The sequence below is a fragment of the Photinus pyralis genome, unplaced genomic scaffold (assembly GCF_008802855.1).
Source record: "Photinus pyralis isolate 1611_PpyrPB1 unplaced genomic scaffold, Ppyr1.3 Ppyr1.4_LG3b, whole genome shotgun sequence".
In the NCBI taxonomy this organism is placed as follows: domain Eukaryota; kingdom Metazoa; phylum Arthropoda; class Insecta; order Coleoptera; family Lampyridae; genus Photinus; species Photinus pyralis.
In genome coordinates this window covers 15,438,714-15,465,452 of record NW_022170510.1, presented here as the reverse complement: position 1 = coordinate 15,465,452, position 26,739 = coordinate 15,438,714, and the positions used below count along the sequence as shown (strand labels likewise).

The window sequence follows — 26,739 nt, the reverse complement described above, 5'->3', positions numbered from 1 at the left end:
AGGAATTAGCAGATTGCACGACCATATACACTGACGCCTCTAAATCTAAAAATGGGTGCGGGTGTGCGTTTTATGAACCGCTGCAAAACCACTACGAACAATTTCAGTTAAATAATATTATATCCATATTTGCCGCAGAAGCGACAGCAATTTTGCAAGCTCTAAAATACGTAAATAAAGTGGCAGCTTCCAAAGTAACCATAATGAGTGATTCTCTGAGTGTTCTTCAAGCACTAAAAAGGAAGGAACATTACACAAAAATTCATCCAGTTATTATGGACATTCTTACAGAATGCTCTTCCTTAGACTCTAACACTGACATAACATTTATGTGGATAAAAGCACATGTCGATATTCAACATAACGAAACCGTAGATGCACTAGCTAGACTTGCTTGTAACAGCGACAACAAGTTGGATAGAATATTTAAACAAGATGCTATAAATAAGTGTTATGAAGATATCGTTCGAACAGGATGGGAAAAACAATGGGAACTGGACCAACAAAAAAAGAAAACACAATATGCAGAAATTCACCCCTCCATAAGCTTCGATCAGTGGTATAAGAATGTAAATGTATCACGTTTCGTTTATTCGACAATAGCGCGCTTAAAATTTGGCCATGGACAATATCCAGGTCACCTTTATAAATTAAAAATAATCGGGTCTCCGGAGTGCGTGTGCGGGAACATAGAAGCCGATTTAAATCATATCTTCCTAAAGGTGTGCGGTAAATTCGCCCCGGAAGATTCGCCCCGGTAAATTCGCCCCGGAAAATTCGCCCCCGGAATATTCGCCCCCAAGTAAATTCGCCCCCAAGTAAATTCGCCCCCAGAATATTCAGAATATTCGCCCCAAGTAAATTCGCCCCCCAAACGGAATATTCGCCCCGACAAATTCGCCCCCGTAGCATTCGCCCCATAACATTTATTAACCCTCGGAAGTAATAGGTTGGTTTAAATTAATTAAATAAATATTTGCAAAAATGACGATATTTGGAACTCAATACGGCGAGACTGACAACTCGAAATTGTTCATATTCAATCGTTTTTCACCTGTAAAAGGCTGATTCAACGGTTCAACGTGAACCGTATGTTTACAATACATTTTACAACAAATTGCGTTTACAAAGGAGTCTATAAATACTCAGCCATTTATGGATGTATTGAAATGTTTTTGGCATCAATGTATAAACAAAGGATGATTCTTTCTTTAGACTTACATTTGAAAATTGGTCCAGATTTGATGTAAATTTGTGTTGAAAAACACCAACATTGATGAAGTTTGCTGAAGTATCAAATCATAATTAAAATAATCTAAAAAAATCTAACTCGAAACGTCCCATTTCTTTAAAATATAAAAAAAATTTTGCTTATATATTTATTAGTTAGTCTGCTATACGGTACTCTTGTACTCGTTCCAAATTCAGCCCGTCGGATCAGCCTTAAATTTGAGAATTTTGGTAAAAAATGTGCAAATGCCATAAAAGTTTTAAAATGTCCAAAGTATCCACTAGAGATCAAAAAATGTTGAACGTTGACCATTTACCAAATATTTAGTAAATACTTTGTGTCCTATTATTATGTAAGTATAAAAATGACAATACGGATTACTGATGCCATAAGAGTTCCTTTTTTACTGTTGTCAGTTTGATTTTCAGATTTACTTTATTCAACCTTACCTTAATTACCTATTCATATTTTAGTTAACAGGTATTTGAGTGCTATTATTCTACCCCTTTATATACACAGTTATTACTTATTACAAAAAAAATTAAAATTAAACAACATTCATTTTATGAACTGCTGGCCCTGTTACCTCCAATGATTAATAAATCTTATGGGGAGAATCCTACGGGAACGAAATCACCGGGGGCGAATTTGTCGGGGGCGAATTTGCCGGGGGCGAATTTTCCGGGGCGAATCTTTCTGGGGCGAACAGTCCGGGGGCGAATTTACTTGGGGGCGAGTTTTCTTGGGGGCGAATATTCCGGGGGCGAATTTTCAGGGGCGAATTTACCGGGGCGAATTTTCGGGGGCGAATCATCCTACAATCCTTCCTAAACTGCAGTCAATATGAAGTCCAACGGAAGCTATTATACAATAAACTGACACAACTTGGTATTATGTTTCCTACGAACATGGTACAAATCTTACAAACTAATAACATTAATATATATAAGGCAATAATTGAATACATAATTGAATGCAAATTAAAAATTTGAATGGAGAATACGAGAGTTCCTATCCGTTTTTCCCCCTTTCCTTTGTGCGATACAACCCATTTTCCGATGGCTGATTAATCGTTTGTGTGATTTCAAAGTCGATTCGATAGGCCCCGAATCGTGAAGCGTGTGGCCCTGTGATTCCTTAGCACACTCTTGTATTCCCCCACGTGGCTTATGGGCTTTGATCCCGAATAGCCTAACAAAAAAAAAAAAAAAAAAAAAAAAAAACAAATAATCTGAAGCTATCGATAATATTTAAAGAATTTCAGAGAAAATCGCAGTCATTTTATACACAAAAATAAATTCCACTACGACATTAATATAGACCTAATATTCCTTATAGTTTGTAACGTTTTTTCCGTTCCATTTAACATTTACGATATTTAAAATTCATTTAACACGCGTTATTATATTATATTCTTACGCCATCTGCATATTTTCTCTGTAAGTTCGTGTAAATTAGATCAATGTTATCGATTTTATTTCTCAGTTTCTTATTCTACCGCTAGAGATCACACACAATACCATTTTCTACAGTGACTTTATAAGCTCGCTTTATAGAGACAGTAGCGACAATAGAGTGTCTAATTTTTGATGGATTGTTGAGATCGGCGACCTACTTCTAATTTGAATTTTCGAAGCAACATGGCGGCTGGGCTCCTATTGTCGCAACCGTACAAAATAAGTTCCTGCCTTTGGCTGAACGCTTGCGGAAAGCTGAACCAATAGAAGATTGCTTGCTGTTTCGTAAGTTTCGGTGTTCGCTTTTGACTTGTAAAAGATAATACACGCCAATATGCTTACTCGACATTTCTAGCTAACTTTTGAGGGTTTTAATTTTGACTGTGCTTAAAAGTTTCTTTTTTGTCGCATTTAGCGAATTTAGTTTACACGTGTATTGGGCTGATGAATAAATTAATATTTTAGTTTCTGTTTGGTTGTTATCTTTGCCTACATTTATTTCCACGTGGAATATTACGATATTACATCGATATTCTTTGATAAATACCTACATCGAAACTCGATAACATTGCATTTTGCCGCCATTTTGAGTTTCGAGTTAGAAGCTTTCACATCACGTGATATACTAGAAATTATTAGACCCGCAGATTTATGTAATGTTTCTATTTTAACTGCAAGTATTACCGATATCCTTTTGACAGATTATTGTTAACCATTGAATTGCTTCGATATAAGTTAGTTCTAAGCGAGGCTCTTCCAGATAATAATCCCCCTTTCACAGGTGTAGACCAGGGGCCTTAATACGCAAACAATTATTTCCGAAATTACTTCCTTAATATCAAAAAATATATATATTCCTTGGCCGGCAGATACGAAAATCAATACGCAAAACAGTAGATGAAAATTCCGTCGGCACGGTTTCTCTTTTTTTTGCAGGTAATTCAATGCAACTACATTCCAATAACGTCCGCTGCAAATGAAAATTGAAAAGTTTCCAGCGAATTCTAAACGCTTTATTAACATTTTCATATACGTTGCCTTATAAATGAAGGTAGTTATGCAGGCAGGCACATTGCCAGTTTAATAATCTCGTTGTTGATCTTTTGTTTGAATTTCCATTTTAATTCCGATTATTGCAGCAGTCCTAAAGAACGAGGATTTTCCGTGTCGACGGCGCATTTATTTTGTGTACCTGTACAGTGTATTGCGGAAATGCAAATAAGTCCATTATTCTATGAATGCGCGGTCCTTCACCTAGTAGTGGTTTTACTACACAGACAGACGTATCGTGCTAACGGACGGACAGACACCGCAAAATTATAAACTCGCTAGGAGCTCGTTAATAAGGCGGCTATAAATCAATCTCTCTAGCCCTGCTAGCCAACTATAGTTAGTTTGGGGTAACAATTGAGTTCTTTTGAATCAGAGTGACTGCATCAAAAACTCAAAAATTCCACCTTGTACGTTAATACATTTCACCACCCTTTTAAATATTGGATAATTTTAAAATTTATATTAAATTTATATTGTAGCGAACGTTCCGGAAATTTCCATACACATCGAGGCGCCATGAAAGATTAGTGATTGGCGATAAAGTACGAGGGGGGAAATTTATTGTTAATTAGTGGTGTTCTCCGTGAGGAATCTAAAGATTTGTTTGAAGCACCAGTGGCGTACGCTTCGGCACACTGCGTAGCCAAGGACCGCAAGGTATTGCCGTAGAATTCAAGTTCCGGTTTGGGCGCTTAAGAGAAATCTACCTGCAACGTCCCGAGGTTCGTAAAGAGTATTTCCCACAGGAGCAGGGACGATTTCTTTATTATCCGGTAATAAAAGACCGGTCTTGTGATTAAGCCTAGTTTTTTGGAATACACGACAGCACTTGAAACGACAGCTACAGTTTCGTGGCGTTACAAAGCTTGCAATTCCGAAGATCAGATGTGGTCTCGATATATTGGACTGGTGCTGGAGGTGGTATTCCAAGGAACCCGGGTGGAAATACTTGTCCCTTGCTTTAACCCCCCCCCGCAACCGATCCGTAAGCCGATACTTTTTTCTCTTCGAGATTGCAAACGAATTGCATTTCAGTGGAGTTCTAATGTCTCCGCCGAAGTAATAAATAGTTTGCGCTGTTATAAATTTATTGTTAATATGTGATAGATAAAACCATGTAATTAAATTTACGTTATAATGCATTAAAAAAAAGTTATGCGCATTTTACAATCAAAATCAAGAATATTCGAACATTATATAATCAACGCTTCAAAAAGAGGTTTAGAGGTCCGCTAACTTGGAGTAGGAACTTTTAGAAAATTTTTGCAAAAAGAGCATACGCAAAAACCTAGTCAAATCGGTTAATTCCATCCTCGCATATGTGCTAAAGAAACTCGAGAACCTTCAGTTTATTCTTCCACACGTTTTTTTGACATACTTAATTTTCACATCTTGTACAATTGACGGATATAGGTAGCATTCCATTACAAAAATTGGATTTTGTGGTTGTGATTCACATTAGAAAAATGTATTTGCAGGCATGTACTTCAAAAAGTGTTTCAATTAATTTTTTCCAACGTGCTACACTTTCTCACGGCCAAGGAAGTGACTTAACGAATATCATGATTTTCGCTATTTTTTGCCTCAGAGCATAGTTTTCAAAATTTCCTAGGTGCTATAAATCTAGGCCTAATTTGAAGAAAGTGATTTTACTGAAATGCGGAAACTTTCGATCTCTCATCAGTCGTCACGTGAGGAATCGGATTGATTTGCATATTAAGCCGATTCATTCGCATTCTTCCTCATTTGTATTAGCATGACATTGACCCCAGAGTTTTGAACATTACAAAAATTTGTTTAACAATCTCGCACATAAAAAACTTCAATTGTAGGTATTAGAAAACGAGTAACTTTCCGATGGTTGCTACTCTCCGCATCGCCTTTTGTGTCATAACTTTACGACATTCTTCAATAGAAATTGAACTATAAAACATCATCGGCTTTATACGAAAATTAATTTCCGCCGGGGCGATTAAAACGAGATATTAAGTTAGGGATCGCCGAAAACATCCCCCAAACGATATTCATAAATTGGCACAGCAGACGGCTAGGGCTACATTATAAATATTTGCCAATTAGGGTAATTACGCTTTCGCTCATTCATTTATAACGTGCGATATTACTTACGTAATTCTTTCAAATTTGAAATTCAAAGCTAGAACCGTGTTTAACTATTCATTGGAATACCGTTCGTTTACAACAAATAAAAACGAGATACCCGAAACGTTTTCGATGTAAAACGGTAAAAGGATTTTTTGCGAATTAATTGATTTTCCAGCTGCAGTTCCGTTGGCGCGATGGATTTATGAATTTTTAGACGGTGAAATAACGTACATGCAATTAAAATTGCATTATGTGTAACCTAAAGCTGTAACGAATCTTCGCGTGCATGTAAACGGTAGCGAATTAACTGCCCCGAGGGCGTCAGTCGGAGAATTTAAACTAGATACTTCTATTCATTTATTTTCTCTGATGCTGTAGAGTTTTGAGTTTTTGATGCTTGTAGCTTTATTTGATTAAATTTGTTGGGTTTTTACGGTGTACGAACTACGGGTTAAATAAATATCGTTTTGGCTCAGTTTATCGCCCTTACGGTAACCAAATCTTATGATGTTCCCTCACGATTCGCATGCGAGAGAAAAATGCGTAGGACTCAATTTTCCACACAAAAAAAACTCCGCGACAGCATACCTTAAACCGTTTAGGAATAAGTGTTTTAAACGCGTAGTGGTCGGCAATACCTTTGAATGCTTATTATTCTCATGCGGATTAAGATACGCCTTTATAAAAATGTAGTCCTCTAGAATATTTATCTTCTATGTGCCACTTTCCGTTTTCTCTGCGTTTTCAATCAAATGCGCGCGATCGTAATTTTTGTGAGAAAACTCCAGAAGACTCGACTAGTGGAAGTGTGATATACTGACTTTCCTTCTCTCTTGCGTTGCATTAACCATACACTTATTCACGAGCGTATTCACTTTGTGCTCATACTAAAGATATGGGTCCAGACGAGGGTCCATATAATCTCTCTTATATAGTGTTGTGAGGCGCGAATTTTGCCATATTTCCGAAAATATTCGTAAACTGTTGGATTTTTAAAATTTAGATATAGACAGATTATGAATGAATTAAAGGATAACCAAAACATATAGGGTCTTCTATTTAAAAAACGGAGATATGTATACAAAATTTCAACTTTAGACCTATACAAAAAAACACCCTGTAAATAAACTTTTTAAATAATGAATACAGATAACATCTGACTCCAACTAAATGAGAAATAAATTATATGAAGCCTGAAATCAAAATTGAAGAAGTAATATTAAGAATACAGTGTGTTCGAGGTAAGAGGGTCACCTCAACATCTCTTTTATTTGGCGAAAAATGGTGACCGCGTATTAAAAATTGGAAGCAAATTTGTTTTCAAATGCAATGCCCAAGATTCTTTAAAGAGCAACCTATTTTCTGTACAACATAAAATATGCATATGGTCGAGATACAAAAAGTTTACCCGCACACCTGCGGGTGCACGTTCTGCCCAAAAGTTTTGCAGCTCCTTTTATGTCTAAGAATACGTGCACCAAATTTGGTTCCACTCGGTTCAGGTGTTCAGCCGGACATGAGAGTACAGACAGACAGAACGACATCATCCAGATTTTATTTGATTCGCATTAGTGATGTAACGGAAGCAGAAGCGGAAACAGAAGGCAAATTTTTTTGCGGAAGCGGAAGCAGAAACGTAAAAGTATTTTAAATGTGATAAAAACTAGAATAATTAGTCATAAAAATTTAGTTTGATTAAACTATGCGATAAAACGCACGAATTGTTGCGACGAACGAATGGGATGAATGAAAATAAACGAAGACACGTCTGACGGCCGACTCGCCTGACAAGCCCAGCCCGGGGCTCATGTCACGCGCCGCCAATCAGAGCGCACGGCGCACCTCACCATATTTAAAAATTCCGGGACACATCCGTTATAAAATAGGGGAAGCGGAGGCGAAAAATTAAGCGAAACCTCCGCACTTGCAGAGGTCTATTGCGCCTCACTAATTAGGATTCCTAGTGTTTCAAATCGCGTATTTCCGTCAAAAAAAGTGGGGGGGGGGCATTTTTTATCCCACTGCAATTCGTCACTCACTAACCTGTGGGTGCTAAAAATTGAGAAATTGTTGATTCGATATTAGAAAACATACACATACAAAAAAATGGAGAAATTCGTGAATCGATATTTAGAAAACTTATGTAATCTAGCATGCCGTGTGCTGTCAGGATGCACGATGGTGTGTGCTATTTCGGGAGTGAAAAATTCAGATCCAGCAAGATTCCGGAGTATTTATTCATGGAGATTGTGGGAGATTGAGGGAGTTCGTGAAGGTTCGGGAGGGTTTATGAATACCTCCCCCCCCCACGCAGAGAACACCCTCGTCGAAGGATGGTTCTTTCTCCATTACCCCTAGCACTCTGGTAGTCTTAGCGAAAATTTTCTGTAATGCTGAACACTGAATCTTTCCTTTGTTTCTGGAGGGGGGGGGGGGTTAAATATTTCATACGCGCCAAACCCCTGGTTCTACATTCCTTCCAAAACGTTTCGAGTCCGAAGGTTAAGGGCTGAACGTTTTGAAGGCGAAAGTATCACCGGGTGTACCCCCCCCCCCCCCAGTAAACGAACATCTTCTTTATGATACGATACTTCAGTGATACTGATGATGATACTGAAGAGAAATGTACGTTGAATTTTTCCTTTATTACTGGGGGGAGTTGTAGTTGTAGAAACTCATGTGTTACTGGATGTACCCGGGTCGAGAAACTTGGGGAGAATAAGGAAAGATTCCGGGGGGTTGTGGAAAATTCTGACCCAGGAAGATTCAAAAAGATTCCGGAATATTCATGAAGACTGTAGAAGATGGGAAGCGCCAACCACGTAATAGTGTGTGGTTGGGTGGGGAGGGGGTATTTTTTTATTACCACCACTTTGTTTTTTTTTTGTGTAGAATGTTGACATGTTTATTTCTTTTTTTTTCTTACACTGGCCATTCTTTTTCCAGATCAGTGGGTGACGGGGCCGAGGGGGGGAGGAGGGGGCTCAACGAAAGGAACCGAGCGCTTAGCACTTACACAATAACTTTTGGGAAAAGAGTGAAGAGCTGAACGTTTTCAGGGTGATGGTATCACCGGGGGCTGAGCGATATAGTATACCCCTCAGTAAACGAAGACCTTTTTATGAGTGTTGTAGAGACATTTCTTTGTTAATGGGGGAGGGGGGATTACATAGCCCCTCGGAAATTATATCCAAATAAATTAGGAGCTACCGTTACAAAATAAAAAGTGAAGGTTTACAAAAATTCAGGAATAAAGAATAAAATCTTCGACGCATATAAGGATGAGGAGAATTGAAGATTGGAGACGACTCCAGAAACTTTGGGAGAATTAGGATAGATTGCGGGAGGTTGTGGAAAATTCAGATTCCGGAATATTCATGAAGACTGTGGGAGATTGGGTGAGTTCGTGAAGGTTTATTCGACGACAGGATTTGATAGTTGTAGAGAAATGAGCATAGACTCTTACCTTTGTTACGGGGGGGGGTATGAAATATGCCCCAGTAAACGAAGATCATTATTATACTTGTAGAGAAATAAACATTGAATATTTCCTTTGTTACTGGGGCAGTATTCCATACCATACCCGTCAGACCCCCGATCCTACATTCTTCTCAAAACGTTTACAGCCCTTAGCACTTACACAATAATTTTTGGAAAGAGGATTAAGAGCTGGACGTTTTGAGGATGAACATGTCACCGAGGAGTATAGCTCCCTGCTATTTTAACGCTAGTAATACCATTGCATCCGATTCCAAAAGCAAGCGCTATGTTCGTTAGGCTTAACGCCAGAAATTGTAGAGCTAGAACCAACTTCCAAAGTTTGGGGGGCAATTTTTTTAGCACCTCCATTTTTTCTTTTTCCAGTAAAATTCTATGTTCTATTGACCTGGGATCCGCTAGCGCCATTTTTAGTTGAACTAGTATTGTTAACAGTTTCAGAAAAATACTTAACTTTCAAGAAGGGGGGGGGGGGGTTGTATTATGTTTACACCAACAATTGCCTCCTAGCACTTCCAAATGTAAAAGTTATGATCATCGGACATAGCGCAAGCTAGCGCCACAACTTTTAGAACTAGCACCAACCACGTAATAGTGTGTGGTTGGGGGGGGGGGGATATTTTTTTAATTACTACCAGTTTGTTTTTTTGTGTAAAATTTTGACATGTTTATTTCTTTTTAACACTGGCCATTTTTGTTCCAGATCAGTGGGTAACGGGGCCGAGGGGGGGGGGGGTCTCAAGGAAAGGAACCGGTATCTACAAACCACCGCCCTTCTTTCTGACTCTATATCAAAAGACAGAGAGAGGAGGGGGGAGAGGTGAAATTGGTTTTATCCTTCATGGTGCTCTAATTAAAGGTCTCAACGCTCTCTACTAACCATACTGCTCTACGACCCCCTGTCATGATCGAATATATTCCCTTATATCTCCAGAACAGATTGTCGGAAGAGGGTACTCACAAAGTGGAACGTCAGGACAAGACATATCTACTGGTGATGTCAAAGCTTTCAGTGCAAATATCTGCAGAATGGAGCGTCGGAGAATTTTGAATGTATGCCAGGCGGTCTTTAAATTATTATGTGTAATGAGCTTCCTCTCCATTAATCTTCTACTAAGAAATGCCACTACATCATAACTCAACAATTTACAATTAAGCTATTTCGGTTTAAAAAATGCGTTTTATCTGCACAAGAGTTGTGCACAATTTACTAAAAAGATGAAAAACTTTTTTACCGTCTATAAGCGATATCTCTAGCCCTAGGGTAAACGCTACCTCAGTAGAACTTACTCATTGGACTCTTTCCAAAACGGTACTCATATCAGAACAGCAAGGTAGTTTATTTTGTACTTTATCTTTTTTTTTAGCGCATATGGTTTTGCGCATGCGCAGTGCCAATTTTTTATGGAAGCATTTAAATGAAATTTGATACATAGGCACTTGTTTATTTTAGGTCCCGAAACTGCCTCAAAAAATTGGAACGTGCATGACGAAATGGATGAGTGGGGATGTGTCTTGATACGAACTTTGTAATTTAAACGGACGCTTAAGAGCGCAGAAATGCAGAACTCTTCAGTAGAAGGCGTTAGGACAACTTCCAAAAAAACCGGTAGCGTGAGTCGAAACCGCGATCTCTCGAATGCACGTTTAGTTTTTGTCCAGTTAATAACACTATAGCTCCTCCTTAATAAATTGTACGCCGATTACTTACAGTTTATCTTTTGCGAGATGTATTTAGGCTTTAAGACACGCTGCCCATAGTAGTTACGCTTTTTTTCCGTATACACTTCACCTTGATCTTGGTCGATCTGGGATACACACCATTAAATCTCACCGTTTATGCTTCACCACCTTCGTAATTATAGCATTCGCGATCTGTGAACACACGTTGCTCTTCGATATTTTAATTTCGCAATTATTGCCTGAAAAACATCTCCAAGTAGACGAAACGAAGACGGCTCGCATTTCACGTTTCAATTACGCTTGCTCGCCTTTTTCGTATACGAAACCAAAAGTAATTACCGCAAAGGTGACCACACCTGTCCTTACCAATAAAAGTAAAATAACATAAAGATATTGTTCGAAAATGTAGGCGAACTCGTTAGCGTTGAAGTAGCGAGTGGGCAAATACGTTCGAATGTCAAAAATGTTATTGAACTACCAAGTAATTCCATCGCGGTTATTTGCTTTTTCGTTTCGTATCGGTAAATTCGTCGCTCATCTTAAGCTGGCTTTTTGCTAATTAATATCATCCAACGATCTGTGCGCGAAATTACCCACTCGAATAAATATTTATTGCGTTCGAGGAGAAAACTAAGGTCAATGTTAGCGGGTTTTTTTGCGCCTGTAGGTGTTTTAATTTAGGCGCCCAAAATGTGAAGCACGGAAGCCTACAAACTGTATCGGGAAATGTCAGGGACTTCTTATTAGATTAGGGTTCAGATCATTATCTGGAGTTGCTTCGCGTCCGATTTTTCTTCGACCTCACTAATTCGATTTATGGAGCTACAGAAACAAGAACTACCGGTTTTTTTTCATTTCACGTGGCCCTCGTTAATAAACTGCATTTAGACTTCAAATCAGGTTCCTAGCATCGGGTTGTAGGGTTCAAACTTCGACATTTCCCGCTTAAGTTTTGAAATTTCCAAAACGTAAAGACTTATTCTGCATTCCATAGTTTCAAGTAAGAAGTATCTAGTCAGAAGTTTCGACTCTGAAACTTAATCTCCAGTATAGCAATGCCCAAAACCGAAGTCTTCATAATAAAACGAACAAATTCCGCCATTTTTGCTAAAAAAAAAGCAAAAAAAACATTGCAATAATAAAAAACTCTAAAGTTTGTTGCTCATGGATGTGCAACCTAATATCTTATTTATAGATTTCTTATTACAATAGTTTTTCATTTTCGCGTTATAGGTTTCTTTCACTTAATTCATTCTCTTGCCGTTACAGGCCATCCTAGTATTAGAGCTTTCTTTTACCTAGTTCTTTGTCTTGTTGCTAGAGTACACGTTTTGTACCTTTCTGCACTTAATTCCATCCTTTCTTCTTACATTTTATCTTGCTCGCGCATTTGTACATCTTTCCTTCAGTGAAGTTCCTGCTTTCGCACTAATTACATGCAAATCTCTCTTGGTTCATTACTTTTCTGACTTTGTGTCTACCGTAAGGGATTTATTGTTTTGGTTTTACCATAATTCTCTTTGGAGTAGTTTTCTCTTTCTTCTGATCTCTCTGATGGCTCCATTGAAACGTTTTACGGATCTGTATTTGCATATGAACCATACGAGGTATGTTACATGATTACGCAGCATTTTTCTCATTACGTACTACGTTTAGGACTTAAACTTCCCACACCATTCTCTCACAAGTTTCTTAAGTTTTTTTTATTAGCTTTTTATTACGCATTACCTACGCAGTAGATGGATGATACAGCATTTTTATTTGAACCTGCCATCTTAATAAGAATTGGTTTTGAGTTTCTACATTACCGGCTAGGAAAATTTTACTTTCATTCTACCAACTATTACTTGTGACCTACTTCCGATAATTGTTACTGAATTGCAATCGCAAGTATTGACGAACCGTTTGGAGAACATTACTCGTGTAAATTTCTCTGATTTTACTTACACTATCTCTGTCCTTGCTCAAGAATATACTTATCGAGACCCGATTTGAGCTAGATTACCTATGATTACTTTTGTGTGACTCCGATAATACATTTGTATTAGCTTAACTACGTTTCGTATCCGTTATATTAATTGGTTTATCGATATTAACTACCGTTGCTTTGTAAATAAGTTCTTGAAGTTACCGAAGCTTTGTAAGCCGATATTTACAAGTTTTAGTCACGTTATTTGTTTTACTCCGAAGAATCGTCTCAGATGATCTTGTTTATGTTTTGAATTGATTAGATCAATAGAAATTTAGTTATTTGTGTATCGTAAAGTTTTTTTTGGAATTTAACGTCACGTTTATGCTCTTATACCCCGACGATTGTAAGGATAACCCGTGGTTGATCAAAATATTGCTTTTGCTAGTGTAAAGTCATTAGAATTATTGATTGATTGAGTATTAATTACAGTTTTAATATACAATTGCCTCCGGCTCAGACGTTAGTATTGCTATTTCGCAATATTTTATGTGCAGCGCTATTCACTACCCCTTTTGTTGTGTCTTAATAGAAAATGAGTTCAGAAATGATTTTTCTAATGTAGAAGTTTCTTGAAGTGCAATTTTGCACCTCGATAAATACAGTGGGTCCCATGTAGAATGCACCATAGAGGAACAGCAATGTATTTTTTCGCGAAGGATCCACGAGGCCTTTGAAATTAGGGTTCGACGTACTATCTCTTTCTAGCATCAGCCAAGCGCAATAACGTACGTGCTAACTTCAAATACATACCAAAGGCCTTGTGGATCCTTCGCGAAAAATACATTAACTCTGTGTGCCTATGGTGGGGACACACGGTATATACCTATTTATTGCCAAAATTAGATAATGCCGGACAACTAATCGTGAATACATAATTCGAATTTAAACAAATTTGCATGTTAAGCATATGCTGTTCCAATTAAACATATTGTGTTGTTGATCAAATAGTAATGCGGTCCAATAGGTCACGTAATTAGCGCTTAATTTATACATAAGAAAAAAAACATTTATAAAATAAGTAGGCGGCTGCGGGAAGATGGTCGGAGTAACGCGAAGAATAGTGGTTTTGCAATAACCCATTTTCTATTAGAGCGCAACCAACCAAAACGGTGTAAAGAGGCACGTAACAAAAGTGCTAACTTCTCGTAAGAGAAAATTTATTTATGAAAAAAGTCGTTAAAAGGAAAATGTTTTTGTAATAACTATATTTTCTACTAAGGCACAAAGCTAAAAAGCGCATAATTAGCGTTGAATTTCTGAATAAGAAAAATAAAAATAGTATAAATTCGTGGATCCGTGAAGTTGATTGGGCCCAATATCATTTAAAATGGGGCATAATTTGCGCCGAAATTTTGAAGAGATTTTGAAGAAATTTTGGAGAGATTTTAAAGAGATTTTGAAGAGATTTTAAAGAGATTTTGGACAGATTCTGGAAATTTAGAAGATTTTGTAATAATAGTAATAATCTTTATTGTGTTAGTAGGCATAACCTTTACACTTGTCAGTAGTCAGATATATTTTGAAGAAATTGTAAAGATAATTTGAAAAGATTTTGAAGAAATTTTTGAAGAGATTTTGAAAAGATTCTGGAAATTTAGAAGATTTTGAAGAGATTTTGAAGAAATTGTAAAGATAATTTGAAGAGATTTTGAAGAAATTTTTGAAGAGATTTTGAAAAGATTCTGGAGATTTAGAAGATTTTAAAAACATTTTGAAGAGATTTTGAAGAGATTTTGAAAAGATTATGGAAATTTAAAAGATTGTGAAGAGGTTTTAAAGAAATTTTGAAAAGCTTTGAAAGAGATTTCGAAGTGATTCTGAAGAGATTTTGAAAAGATTCTGAAAAAATTGAAATGATTCTGAAGAGATTTTGAAGATTTTCAAAACTTTCCCATTAAAATCCCTATTTTCAATAATGTCAAAAGTTGTCCAAATGTCTGACACACCATTTATACATCATATGACTATTTGAATTGATCATCGAAGATTCGTCATTTTGAATTTTATAATTTTAAGATGCCGTGAGTGGATGCGTCATGACCTCATGACTGTGAAGTATATATTAATTTTTTTATACAAAAAATAGACAGCAATTATACAAGATGCAGCACGTAAATTTATCAAAACAATTGGGTGCTGGAAGGTCAATAAATTAATTGAAAATAAGCAAATATGTTTTGCTTGTTTTTCGTGCGCGTTCCAATTGCTTTTATTAATAGACCCTCAAGTAGGTCTTAATGTCGAAGCTTCAGCAAAATCGCTCGCAATAAAAAAATCGTGTAATACGAGTAGGTACTTAATAAATAACGAACGATGATACGAATAAATAACGTGGGTTGAAATACTCTATGAGATATCCCATTTCGTCTGCTATATTGAATTAAATTTGCCTCGATTTGTAAATCAGTAAATAAAAAAGTTCTTCTGACGTAAATTTAATTACGTGTTTCATTTTATTGACAATTAATTAACGATCAATTGAAATGAATTAATTTATAACAGTTAAAATATTCGCACATGCACAATTTGTAAGAGCGCAAACTATTTATTACTTCTGCGTTGAAATTGGAACTGAACTGACACGCAAATCGACTCGCTTACATAGCAACCTCGAGTGTACTCAAGTGCTTCTGAACGCTCCCGAATATTCTTCAACAAAAAAAATATTTCGCGGAAAGATTGCGCTACATCCGCATTCGTTGTTTATGACCAATGAGTAATCTTTCATGGCGCCGCGATGTCTATCGAGATTTATGGAATATTCGCTACATTATTTTTTTCCTTTATAGAGAAACGGTTTTAACTTGCCACGGAAAACTAGTGCCCATTTCATATATTATACTGGATTCGCATCCATATCGGTATCGGTAATGTATTAAAAGCATTTAAAAACGTTGAGAAATGTGTAGGAAGTTTTGAAACGTAAAGAAAATGTGCAAAAAAAATGCTGGAAGTGTTAAAAACCTTAGGAATACTTGAATTAACATACATTTAAGAAATTGTAGAAGTGTTCTAGAATACTTCTTAGTATATTTGAGAAAAGCTCATTCTTGAAAATTTTCAAAACGTGTAGGACATGTAAATGATTCGTAAATGTAAAAAAAATATTTGAAATGAATCACGTTGGAAATATACAAGAATTTCCAAAGATGTTACCATTTTTTTTTTAAATTTTGGACATTTGTGTTTTGCAAGAAATTATAGAAATGTTTAGAAAAATTAAGAAATATTTCAGAAGTGATGGGATGTTCCAGAAATGTCTCGAATTTTTGAAATGCCACCCAAATTTTTCAAGTAATTATACACATGTTGAAAAAGAACGAAAATTTGGAAATGTTTCAAATCTGTTGGATATATTTTATAAACGTAAGCATCACAAATTTTAAAAAGGTGTAAAAACCTCGGTAAAACGAAATTTTGTAATGTTTCAAAAAATAAAGAAATATTTCAGTGACGGAAATATGAGGGAAATGCTTCACAAATGTGTCTCAAGTAGGGTAATGTGAAGGAAATTTTGAAAATACTTTCCAAATTTGTAAAAAATTATAGAAATGATCCAGACGTTGTTTCGATTGCATGTGCCCACGTAAGTTTTTTCGTATCATCGTTTTTGTGTTCTCAAGTGCTTCTGAACGCTTCCGAATATTCTCGAACAAACAGTCATATTTCGCGGAAAAATTGCGTCACATCAGCATTCGTTCTTTATGGCCGATGCGTAATCTTTCATGGCGCCGCGATGTCTATCGAGATTTCTGGAATATTCGCTAAATTATCAATGTTTTTCTTTATAGATAAACGGTTTTAACTTGCCACGGAAGAACTAGTGCCCATTTCATATGTTATACTGGATTTGGATCGGTAATGTCGAGGGTAATGTATTAAAAACGTTTAAAAATGTTTAGAAATGTGTAGGAAATTTTGGAAACATAAAAAATGTGCAAAAATGCTGAAAGTGTTTAAAAACCTTAGGAATACTTGGAATTAACATACATTTAAGAAATTGGAGAAGTGTTCTAGAATGCTTCTTAGAAATATAGATACCTAGATAAATAGTAGATTTGAGAAAAGGTAATTTTTGACATTTTTCCAAATTTTCAAAACGTGTAGGACCAACAACACCTAAAATACATTAGGTGTTGTTGGTAGGACATGTTTTTCTAGAAAATGTAACCAGTCATTTAGACATTTTACGTTTAACTTAGAATATAGAATATTAGAAACGGGTAAAAACGTTGGAAATGTCTCGGAAATGTGTAGGAATGTTTCAATAATGTTCCGATAAATGATTCGTAAATGTAAAAAATATGAATCACGTTGGAAATATGTTCAAAATTTTAAAAAAAGTGTAGCAACATTTTTGGAATTTCTTGTACATTTGTGTAGAACATTTTGTAAGAAATTATAGAAATGTTGGAAGAGTGCAAGAAAATTTGAAAATATTCCTGAATGTTTAAAATGGAAATGCTTCAAAAATGTTTCAAAAATGCTTCGGAAATATTGGAAATGCTCGGTAAATGTTGGAAGAATTTTGGAAGTGTTTCAGAAACGTATACAAATTTTAGAAACGATAATTTGGAAAAGTTTAGAAACATTAAGAAATATTTCAGAAGTGACAGAAATGTTTCAGAAAGTGCAAGAAAATCGCTCTAGAATATTCAAAGAATTTTGAAAGTGCTTCAGAAAATGTTTCAGAAATGCTTCGAAAGTACTAGAATCGTTTCATAAATAAGTATTGGAAATTTGTGCGAAATTATAGAAATTTTGGGAATGTACCTGAAATGTTGGAGGCATTTTGGAAACGTTTAGAAAAATTAAGGAGTATTTCAGAAGTGATGGAATGTGAGGAAAATGTTTCAGAAATGCTTCCCAAATTTTTCAAGTAATTATACACATGTTGGAAAAGAACGAAAATATGGAAATTTTTCAAAACTGTTGGATATATTTTATAAACGTAAGCATAAAAAATTTTAAAAAGGTGTAAAAACGATATTTTGTAATGTATTTTGAAAATACTTTCCAAATTTGTAAGAATTATAGAAATGTTTCATACGTTGTTTCAATTGCACGTGTCCACGTTAGTTTTTTCCTCGGTTTTTTCGTATCATCGTTTGTCGCCAACATTTGTAGGGGGTTCCGCTTTGGTTATACGCATACCGTTGATAACGATACGTCGCTAGAAATGTTTGTTACTAACGTTATGGACCTGCGTGAAATTGGAGTGCCCTAGGGGTTGTCATTCTAAAAATTTGAGTAAATCGAAAGCCGTAAGAGCAGAAAATGAGTATGATACGACAAAAATAGAACCAAATGAACTCAAAATGTAGGTATATTCACGGACCTAGAATTAATAGCAACTGCTGTCTGTGAAGAATACGTTTTGGTAACTCGTACGAGTGCGACCTGTTTCTATGGCATGCAAGAAAAAGTAACAGTTTTTTTAGTGTTGCGTGATTTGTTCTACGTAAAGGTAAAAAACAATTGAGGATCTGTTAATTTAATGTTTCTATCAGAGAAAGTAACAGAACTTGGGCGCGCACTCTGAAATAAATCTTCACGAAGAATTGGTTGTAAATTATTATGTCGTGATATAACGTGCGTGCGTAGTTAATGGCACTTTTTGCACGTACAGATCACAGTTGTATCTATTTTATGGCGCTCAAAAATGTATCACGTAATTGACACCTGTAGAAGAATGAATTGGACACTTCGAAAAACCAGGCGAGTTTTGAAGATCTCTAGCGATCAAGGAACCGTGCTGAGGTCAACGTGTCCGAAGTAGCAATGATCGATTATATGTCAACCGGAGATTACCATAGAGATAAGGACATGCAAAAATTGGTATTTGAAAAGAAATTCCGTTTTCATTTTTAAACCCGTTTCAACTATTTTGTAACGGTCTGATATCACCCAGTTGTAGGTGGGCATTTTTTTTGTGGAACACACCCAAACAAATTGTTACTAATTATCGCGAGGATTATAATTGATTGTCAACATAATCTCTCACTTGAGATGGATAATTTGAAGCGGTGTCACCTCAATGTCACCCTTTTTTTACAAATGGTGTGAGATTACCCAAGGTAAAGTGTAACACTTAGTTTCGTTACTGGCATGACGTAAGTCATAATGCTGTAATAACATGGAATTGTACTTAGTTAATTATTATCGTATGCAACACACGCAATCATGTCACTAAAGTAGCGGTTATTAGCCAGAATCCACAAAAGGATCGTACAAGGAAAACAAATTAAATTACCATAATTGTTTAATTCCACTTCCAGTTTCAGTGCACTTGAAAACAACCGAAGCACAATTGAAAATTTCGAGATATCCAGTTACGCACAGAACCGGTGTGTAAAATTCACTTCGCCGAACACTACTAGAACACCCTTCCGGTATTTCTCTACCTGAAGACCCCAGGTACCGGGTTCAAAAATCGGGCAAGGACGGAACGCGAACTGGGGAAGGTCGTGTCATAAATTCACGCGCCGGAAACCGTAATTAAAACGAAACGCGCGCGATGGGTTTAGATTTTTTCGCCGCACGAGACCAACAGAGAGCAAAGCTTGCGGCCCGTAAACTGACCGAACGAAGTTGCCTCGCGAGGACCTGAGAGCAAACACCAGGGGGGCACAGGAGAAAGAGAGAGAGTGATCTCGCCGGTTTCTCGACGAATCCATTGAACCACGCCTGATTTCATGGGTCTTAGTTATGGTAATTTGGTATACGGCCAAACCAGATGAGGGAGTTCGAGATGCAGAACTAAAGATGTGACAAAAAGGTATTCGATGAGGCATAACAGTATCTACTATTCGAAACTGTGTACCGTATTATTTTACTATTAATACAAATGACTATTTAAATTAAACGAATTTCCCTTTCTTCAATTGCCGATCTAGTACTGTTGCTTGCACTTAATTTACTCTTTCATTGCGAAAGCAAAACTGAGTTCAAACACTTGACACATAATAAGCACATAGCTAAGGGTAGTCCTAGGTGAGTAGATGTCCACTCCAAATTAGTTGTGCCTTCTCTGGTGTTCACCACTTTCCAGAGGTCCTTAAAGCAATGCTCGTTTATAAAAGGAGTCTTCCTACCATGAAGAATTGAAACTTGAAACTTTGACATATGCCTGGCGTCGCCGCCTCTTCCAGGATTTAGTGAACTGTCGTGAGGATGCGTCCCTGGTAGACACTATCAGGGACGTTTCTCCATTACTTTGTTGCAAGCAATGTGGTGGATTTTGTGGATTGGGGGGGTTGTGGGGGGGGAGGGGGCTAACTGGGTGTTATCCGACTCGAACGGGTAGGGGTACGGCCACAGCTTCGCCACTGGTATATCTGTCTTAGCGGGAACTCTGCTTTCTAGAGTGATAGCTTCTTCTCCGGGCGTTCATTGGCTTCCGATGTTCCTATGCTTTGGTCTCGTTCGTCGTTCCCTTCCCTGTTTTCCCTCGTGTTAGGCCCTTTTTATTGTTGTCCTCTCCCTGCGTTACTTTCTGTCCCCTTTTCCTCCTCCCCTTGGCTACGTGTCCTTGTGTCTGATTCTTCCTCCACCTCTAGTATTCTTCTGGTTTCTTTCTTCCTTTGATTTTTGTCTCTACTCTTCCTTCCCATCTTCCCATGGTAATCCCCGAGACCTCTACCGTTTGGTTTATGGTGGTGTTCCATGTGTGGCAGGGTCGGCCTACCTTCCATTCCGAGGCACATAGCCCGTATGATATGATCTTTGTTCCTCCTGTTGGTATATCCCCAGTATCTCATCTGCCTCATCTTCAGTGTCTTGGTAATCGTCTTTCTCTCTGGTAGTTCTCTTCTCTGCTTCCTTGTGAGGTTGTTGTTTTCCATCAGTATCCTGAGTGCCTTCCACTCCGCCCTCCTCAATGTTCGTCTGTTGCTCCTTGTTAGCGCTCAAGTGCTAATTCCGTATAAGATTGTCGGTGCTATGATCCTGTTGTAAATCATCATTTTCAAGCTGTCCGGTATCTTCTTCTCTCGTAAGAAGTTCCAGATTCCGTGTGTGATTCTGAATGCGTTGGTTATTCTGTCTTTCACTGCCTTGTGCCTGCTGAGGGTGCTCCCAGATATTTGATCTTGTGCTTTATGGTTATCTCCTTCCCGGCTATTATGGTCTTCTCTCCTTCTTTGTACTAGGGGTGTTGTTTCCTGGCACTCTTGTCATCATGTAGCTATTTTCGTTGTGTATTTGTAGGTCCACTATTTCCAGGTGTACCTGGTACCTCGCTGGCCTGGACGAAGTCCTCAGTGTCTTCTAAATTATCCGCGATTACGAGTAGATCGTCCGCGTAAGCCAGTAATGTCGGTATTTGTAATTGGCCGCCTGTGCTAAGGTTCCTCACCATCATCCTCGTTTGTTCTATACCGTGGTCAAGTGCTATCCCGAAGATCCTTGGGGAAGCGGACATCCTTGTTTGATTCCCCTGGTTTTCTTTTGGTGTTCGGATTTCTTCCAAAACCATTGTATACTAGGATACTCCCTTGGCCACGCGTTTATGGTTCTGTTGATTAGGAATTTGGATAGTCCTAGCATTGCCCGCGCTGTCGTTGGTATATATTTCTGTTTCCCTCTTGTTTCCTCCTTTTGTATTTTCTGATGTGCTTATACCATTACATTTGCGCATTCCTCTTCATTGGTCTGAGTTTGTCGATGTCCTTCGCGACCTCGGCGAATTCCTTGATTTCGTGTTGCTCATAGGCACTGTTTTCTTCTTCCTTGGCTTCCCTTAGATCCTTCTTTGTTTCAGGTTAGTGTGGGTTTTAGCCCGCTTCCTGTTCGGTTACATGAGCGGTTTCTGTTTCCCTAGTGTTTTCCTTGTTGCTTCTTTGACCGTTTCGCCGATCCTATTCCAATATGGTATACCTTTCCCCTTTTTGCTTCTAATCTCTTACTACTCCTTTCGGTACTCCTTCCTTTTCTTCTCCCCTGACAGAAGTTTCACATCCCACCCTTCGGTTTCCCCGCTGTGCTCCTCGTCCTTTCCTTTCTGTTCTCTTTTTCCCCCCTCCCCCTTCTTTACTTTCCCCTTTACCATTTTGTGGTCCGATCCTACTGTTTTTGCCCATATGTCTGCTGTATTCGTGATGCTTATTTCCTTTGATTTCGTCCTTATTATGTGGTCAATCAGCGATTCAATGTTTCCCCTCCTACATGTTACCATTTTGGACTTTGGACGAATATGTTTTCTACCCTCAGTCCATTTAGGTGTACCATGTTCCTAAAGGTCGCTGCCGTTCCCTTCCTCCTCTTCACGTCCGTCCAATCTGTCTAGTTGCGCATTGAGGTCGTCTAATATGATACCCAGTTTCTTTCCGCACTTTTTCTGTTGTTTCACTTCGATTTCTGAGTTCCACCTGCCCTCTTTTTGTCCGAGGGGATGTGGCATCCTATGATTGTTAGTCTTCCTATTTTAATCTTGATTTGGGCCATGGGTATACTCTTGCTTTTCCTTCAAATTTCTCCACTTCAATGCCTCGGTGCCTCTTGATTACGATTTCTGTAACCCTGCTGGTTCTCTCCTTCTTCCCTCTACCTATCCGTCTACGTCTTCTATCAATTGTGGGTAGAAATCTTCCAGGTTTTCCCTGATGTATGCGTTGATTATTTTTTTTAATCCTTTGGTTAATTTCCTGTGAGGATGTGATGTCACTGGCAACGCAATGCCCTCAGTTGGTGCGCCATCGTTCCAAACCGACAGTCCCCATCCTTATTTATACTGATGCATTCTAGGAAGTATTCTTTTGATCGCACTTCTATTTGATCCAGGATTTGATCGCTGTTACTTGTCATTAAGGTCTTAATCCTGATTTGGGTGGTGGTTGCTGTTTATTGATCGCTAAAAGAAATAGCTAGGAGAGAATATTTAGTTAAGTTAGTTCGAGAGTTAGTTGTTAGGTCACTTCTGAGACGTGCCCCTTCAGTCTATCTTTGGCCACCCCGTATATTCTATTGTGTGTGACTCTAAACTAAAGGTACTAACGAGAGTAAAAGAGTGTATAAAACAGGAAAAAAAGCCACTGAAATTTGGTATGAAAGTTTCCTTTTTTGTCAATCATGCCTATTAAACCGAAATTTGAGAGTTTAAATATTGTAATTTATGGCTATAGTTTCATTACATGTCTCCGGTTGACAAGTTTATATTTCCTTTCCCAAGGGTCAATTTGTTCCACCCCGCTTCGAAGTAGGTATATTCAATGTAGCTCCCAGTGACTTGGGCCGCTCTATTCTATCTTTTCCTCTTTGTTCAATTTTAAATTAAATTAGCCTTCATTCTAAGTAAGTGAGTAGGTAAGCAAGCAAGCACTTTATCTTAACTTTACGCCCTTTTTTGTTCTGTTGATTGGATTCCTGCTTTGTCTTCTCACGATTTAATTAGTCCCGCTCTGAACTTAAAAGTGTTAAAAATTGTTTGATTGGAGAATGGATCAATAATTGGAAAAACATGACTTTGATTTCAAATTTTGCTAGTTTAAAATCGGAATTTCTGTTATTAAGAAGCAAGATCATTTGAACTCCAACAAACCGTATTAAAATAACAATATTACTGTGTGCAATGGCGTGCGGTCAACTATACCACCCACAAAACACATTTGCCTAACTAACTCAAACATAGGGCACATGTAGATCCTGCCACGAAAAGCTTCGATAATGACCCATCGAATTGAAACAATCGGTGGCCTCAATCAATTTTCAAAAATTTCAAAGAATCAATTACACTAAGGTAAAACTTGGCCACAAATAATTGTACATTATATATCAAGGTAGATAATTAATAGACTTCTCTACCGTGATTATATACTATTTTTCACTACTAGTACTTGAAATCCTCTAAATTAACCAATTATATCGATAAGAAAATGACCGGTTGGACAGAATTTTTGTTTATTAATTTAACATGTCAGTCAAGTACGTGGAAGTACGTGCAGCAGTCTTTGAAATATTTTCAAAGAGTAATTTCGTTCGATTTTTTTCAAAATATGATAATTGTAGGTATGTAATTTCTTTGGAAATGACGAAGGTGGCAATTATTCACTTTAGAGAACTTGTCTAAATGTTTATTGAGCGAAATTTCGGGTTGTGATTTCTAAAAGTAACAGCGTGACAATTCTCATTATTGACTACTACCATTGAGTAATAAATCTGAATAGAAGGTCAGTGAGATAGGAGAAAAGGTGGCCAGTATTCTTTATCTAGAATGTGCTGGTATCGTACGGCAAGTAACAAAACGTGATTAAAGGAAACTCTTCAACATTTTTTAATTCATACAATATAGTCGAGATACTCACTTCAAAATGAGTAGAGAGGTGAGAGAGAATGTTTTGACTACGGTGACATCATGCCATTGATAAACTTACGCACGTCGGTAACTGGATACCTTTGATACAAAGATCGTCTAAATATAGTTTTCAGATGAATATCCGACTTAATTTTTTAACAAGTTATAAGTTCTTAATTCAATAATAATAACAGCGTTGTTGCAGAACGTAAAAAGTCAATTATTGGATACAAGATAATTAGACAACAATATGCTATGATAATATGATAAAGGGAAGGGTCCGTTCACTTAGCCAAAAATGAACTAATTTTTTTTACGTATTGTGCCTCAATAATCATTTGTGCTCAATAGTGCATTTATTCGCACCGTTTGTGCCTTTTTGGTTTTGGAAATAATAGGACAAATCAAATAGGGGCAACTTAAATCGTTATTTTTTTGTTATTTGTGATATTTTCAACTAACTACACACGAAATTAGATCATTCACTATAGTAGTAGGCGAGAGACACTTTGCCCCAAGGCCCATTCTCCAAACGAGTACCTATAACTTTTGTTTGAAAAGTTATTTTAAAATTTTGTTCCTTAACTCATCCAGTATGTACACAACCAATTTCTTGGAATTCTCTCCATTTTCGTTGTCCGGCCAAGAATTGCAGTGGAACTTTTTTTTCGAATTTCAAAAACTAATTCCCGATTCGTGATTTTTATGTTCAAAAACCGCCAGGCACCAAATTTCGTCGAAGCAGGGGTGCGCCCTTCCGTGATAGGAATTTTGAAAATTTTTTTCAAAATCGGAAAGGGCATACCCGAAAACCTAATTAAAAACGTGTCACTCATCTTTGTAACTGTTGTGTAGTGATTGTTTCAGGTACGGTGAAAACTTTTTGCGGTTTTAGGTCTATTTTAAGAATCCGCCCAAAAATATCTGCAAAAAATACAAAAATTAAATTTTTTAAAAATATGGGCATGTAGCACATCGATTTTAGGGTTTTGAAGTTTTCTGAATTTAAATTTTTAGTTAAAAATGTTTTTGGGGGCATTTTGGAGGAGTGGGAGTGTTTTTAAGGGGTGGGTTTTTATATTTTTTTAATATTAACGTGTCGCTGTCATACATCGATTTATATGTTTTTATGGATAAGGATCTCGAATTCCATATCAAAATGGAGGTACAGCAAGTTATTCAATGTTAAAAAAGTAGTACGACGCCGACAGACGGCCCGAAAATAACATAAAACGCGCGGTACGCCTCGCCTGCGCTGCACGACATCATTTTAATAAAAAGATAATAATTTTGACGCTATCTTGTATATCTTTCTAGGATTTATTCAAAAATCATACTTTGACAGCAAAATTGTAATCTCCACCCCAAGAAACCTATAAAAAGACGTATTGCACTTGTTATAATTATTATCTTTTTATTAAAATGATGTCGTGCAGCGCGGGCGAGGCGTACCGTGCGTTTTATGTTATTTTCGGGCCGTCTGTCGGTGTCGTTCTACTTTTTTAACATTGAATAACTTGCTGTACCTCCATTTTGATATGGAATTCGGGATCCTTATCCATAAAAACATATAAATCGATGTACGACAAGTTAATATTGAAAAAATATATAAACCAACCCCTTAAAAACACCACCCCAATCCGCCAAAACGCCCCCAAAAATATTTTTAACTAAAAATTTAAATTTAGAAGGCTTAAAAACCCTAAAATCGATGTGTTATATGCCCATATTTTTTAAAACTTTAATTTTTGTATTTTTTTGGCCGCCATCTTGAATTTCTCAAAATGCTTAAGGGTGTCAAGGTGGCAGTCTCCTTACGAACAAAAAACCGTCAAAAAACCTTCACCGTACCTCACTTCCAGGTTAAGCCAAAAATCCCAGTTTGGCATCCAGTCTATTAGGGAAGCGATTGAAGAATGAAAGGACACGTCACGGAGAACGGCAGCGACCGCGCGGTACAGCAATAGTGCTGTCGCTTGTTTACTTCCATGTTTTCTATAATATTAATAATTATGTTTGTGTGCCAATTAATATAGTTTGCGTTGAGCAGATTGTTGCTGCCCTTTCTTCCAGTAAGACAACACAAAAGTAACTGGTGATTGCTGAGAAAAAAATTAAAGAACTCCAAATTTCACCACTTCTTTGGGAGTGGCTCCCAAACGAAACCGTCCGTTTGACCCTCGGTTTATTTGAAAAAAAGTGCTTATCTTGAACCCCTCGGCCGTCTACCACCCAATTTTCTCCCTGTATAACCAACTTTAAATGACATCCTTACCTTTCCATGTCTGTATATATTAGAAGTTTTAGTTTTTGTTAAGATGAATTCAGATATTTTCAATTTTCTGAACGTTAATCATCAATACAACACAAGGTATGGTCATAAGCTGCAGTATGAAAGACATAATCTGAAAAAGTATAAACAAGTATAAATTGTGCACAACTCTTGTACAGA

General features: G+C 37.2%; 2 protein-coding genes across 7 annotated transcripts in view; both read right to left on the bottom strand.

The window, feature by feature from the left end:
• LOC116166382 overlaps positions 1-20,133 on the bottom strand; it is a 58,428-nt gene extending 38,295 nt beyond the window's left edge. Inside the window, exon 1 of the mRNA XM_031481338.1 lies at positions 19,251-20,133. The gene's annotated coding sequence lies outside the window, so the exon portion shown is untranslated. The remainder of the gene's footprint in view (positions 1-19,250) is intronic.
• LOC116166312 (homeobox protein abdominal-B) overlaps positions 1-26,739 on the bottom strand; it is a 441,837-nt gene that overhangs the window by 258,651 nt on the left and 156,447 nt on the right. The window lies entirely within an intron of this gene.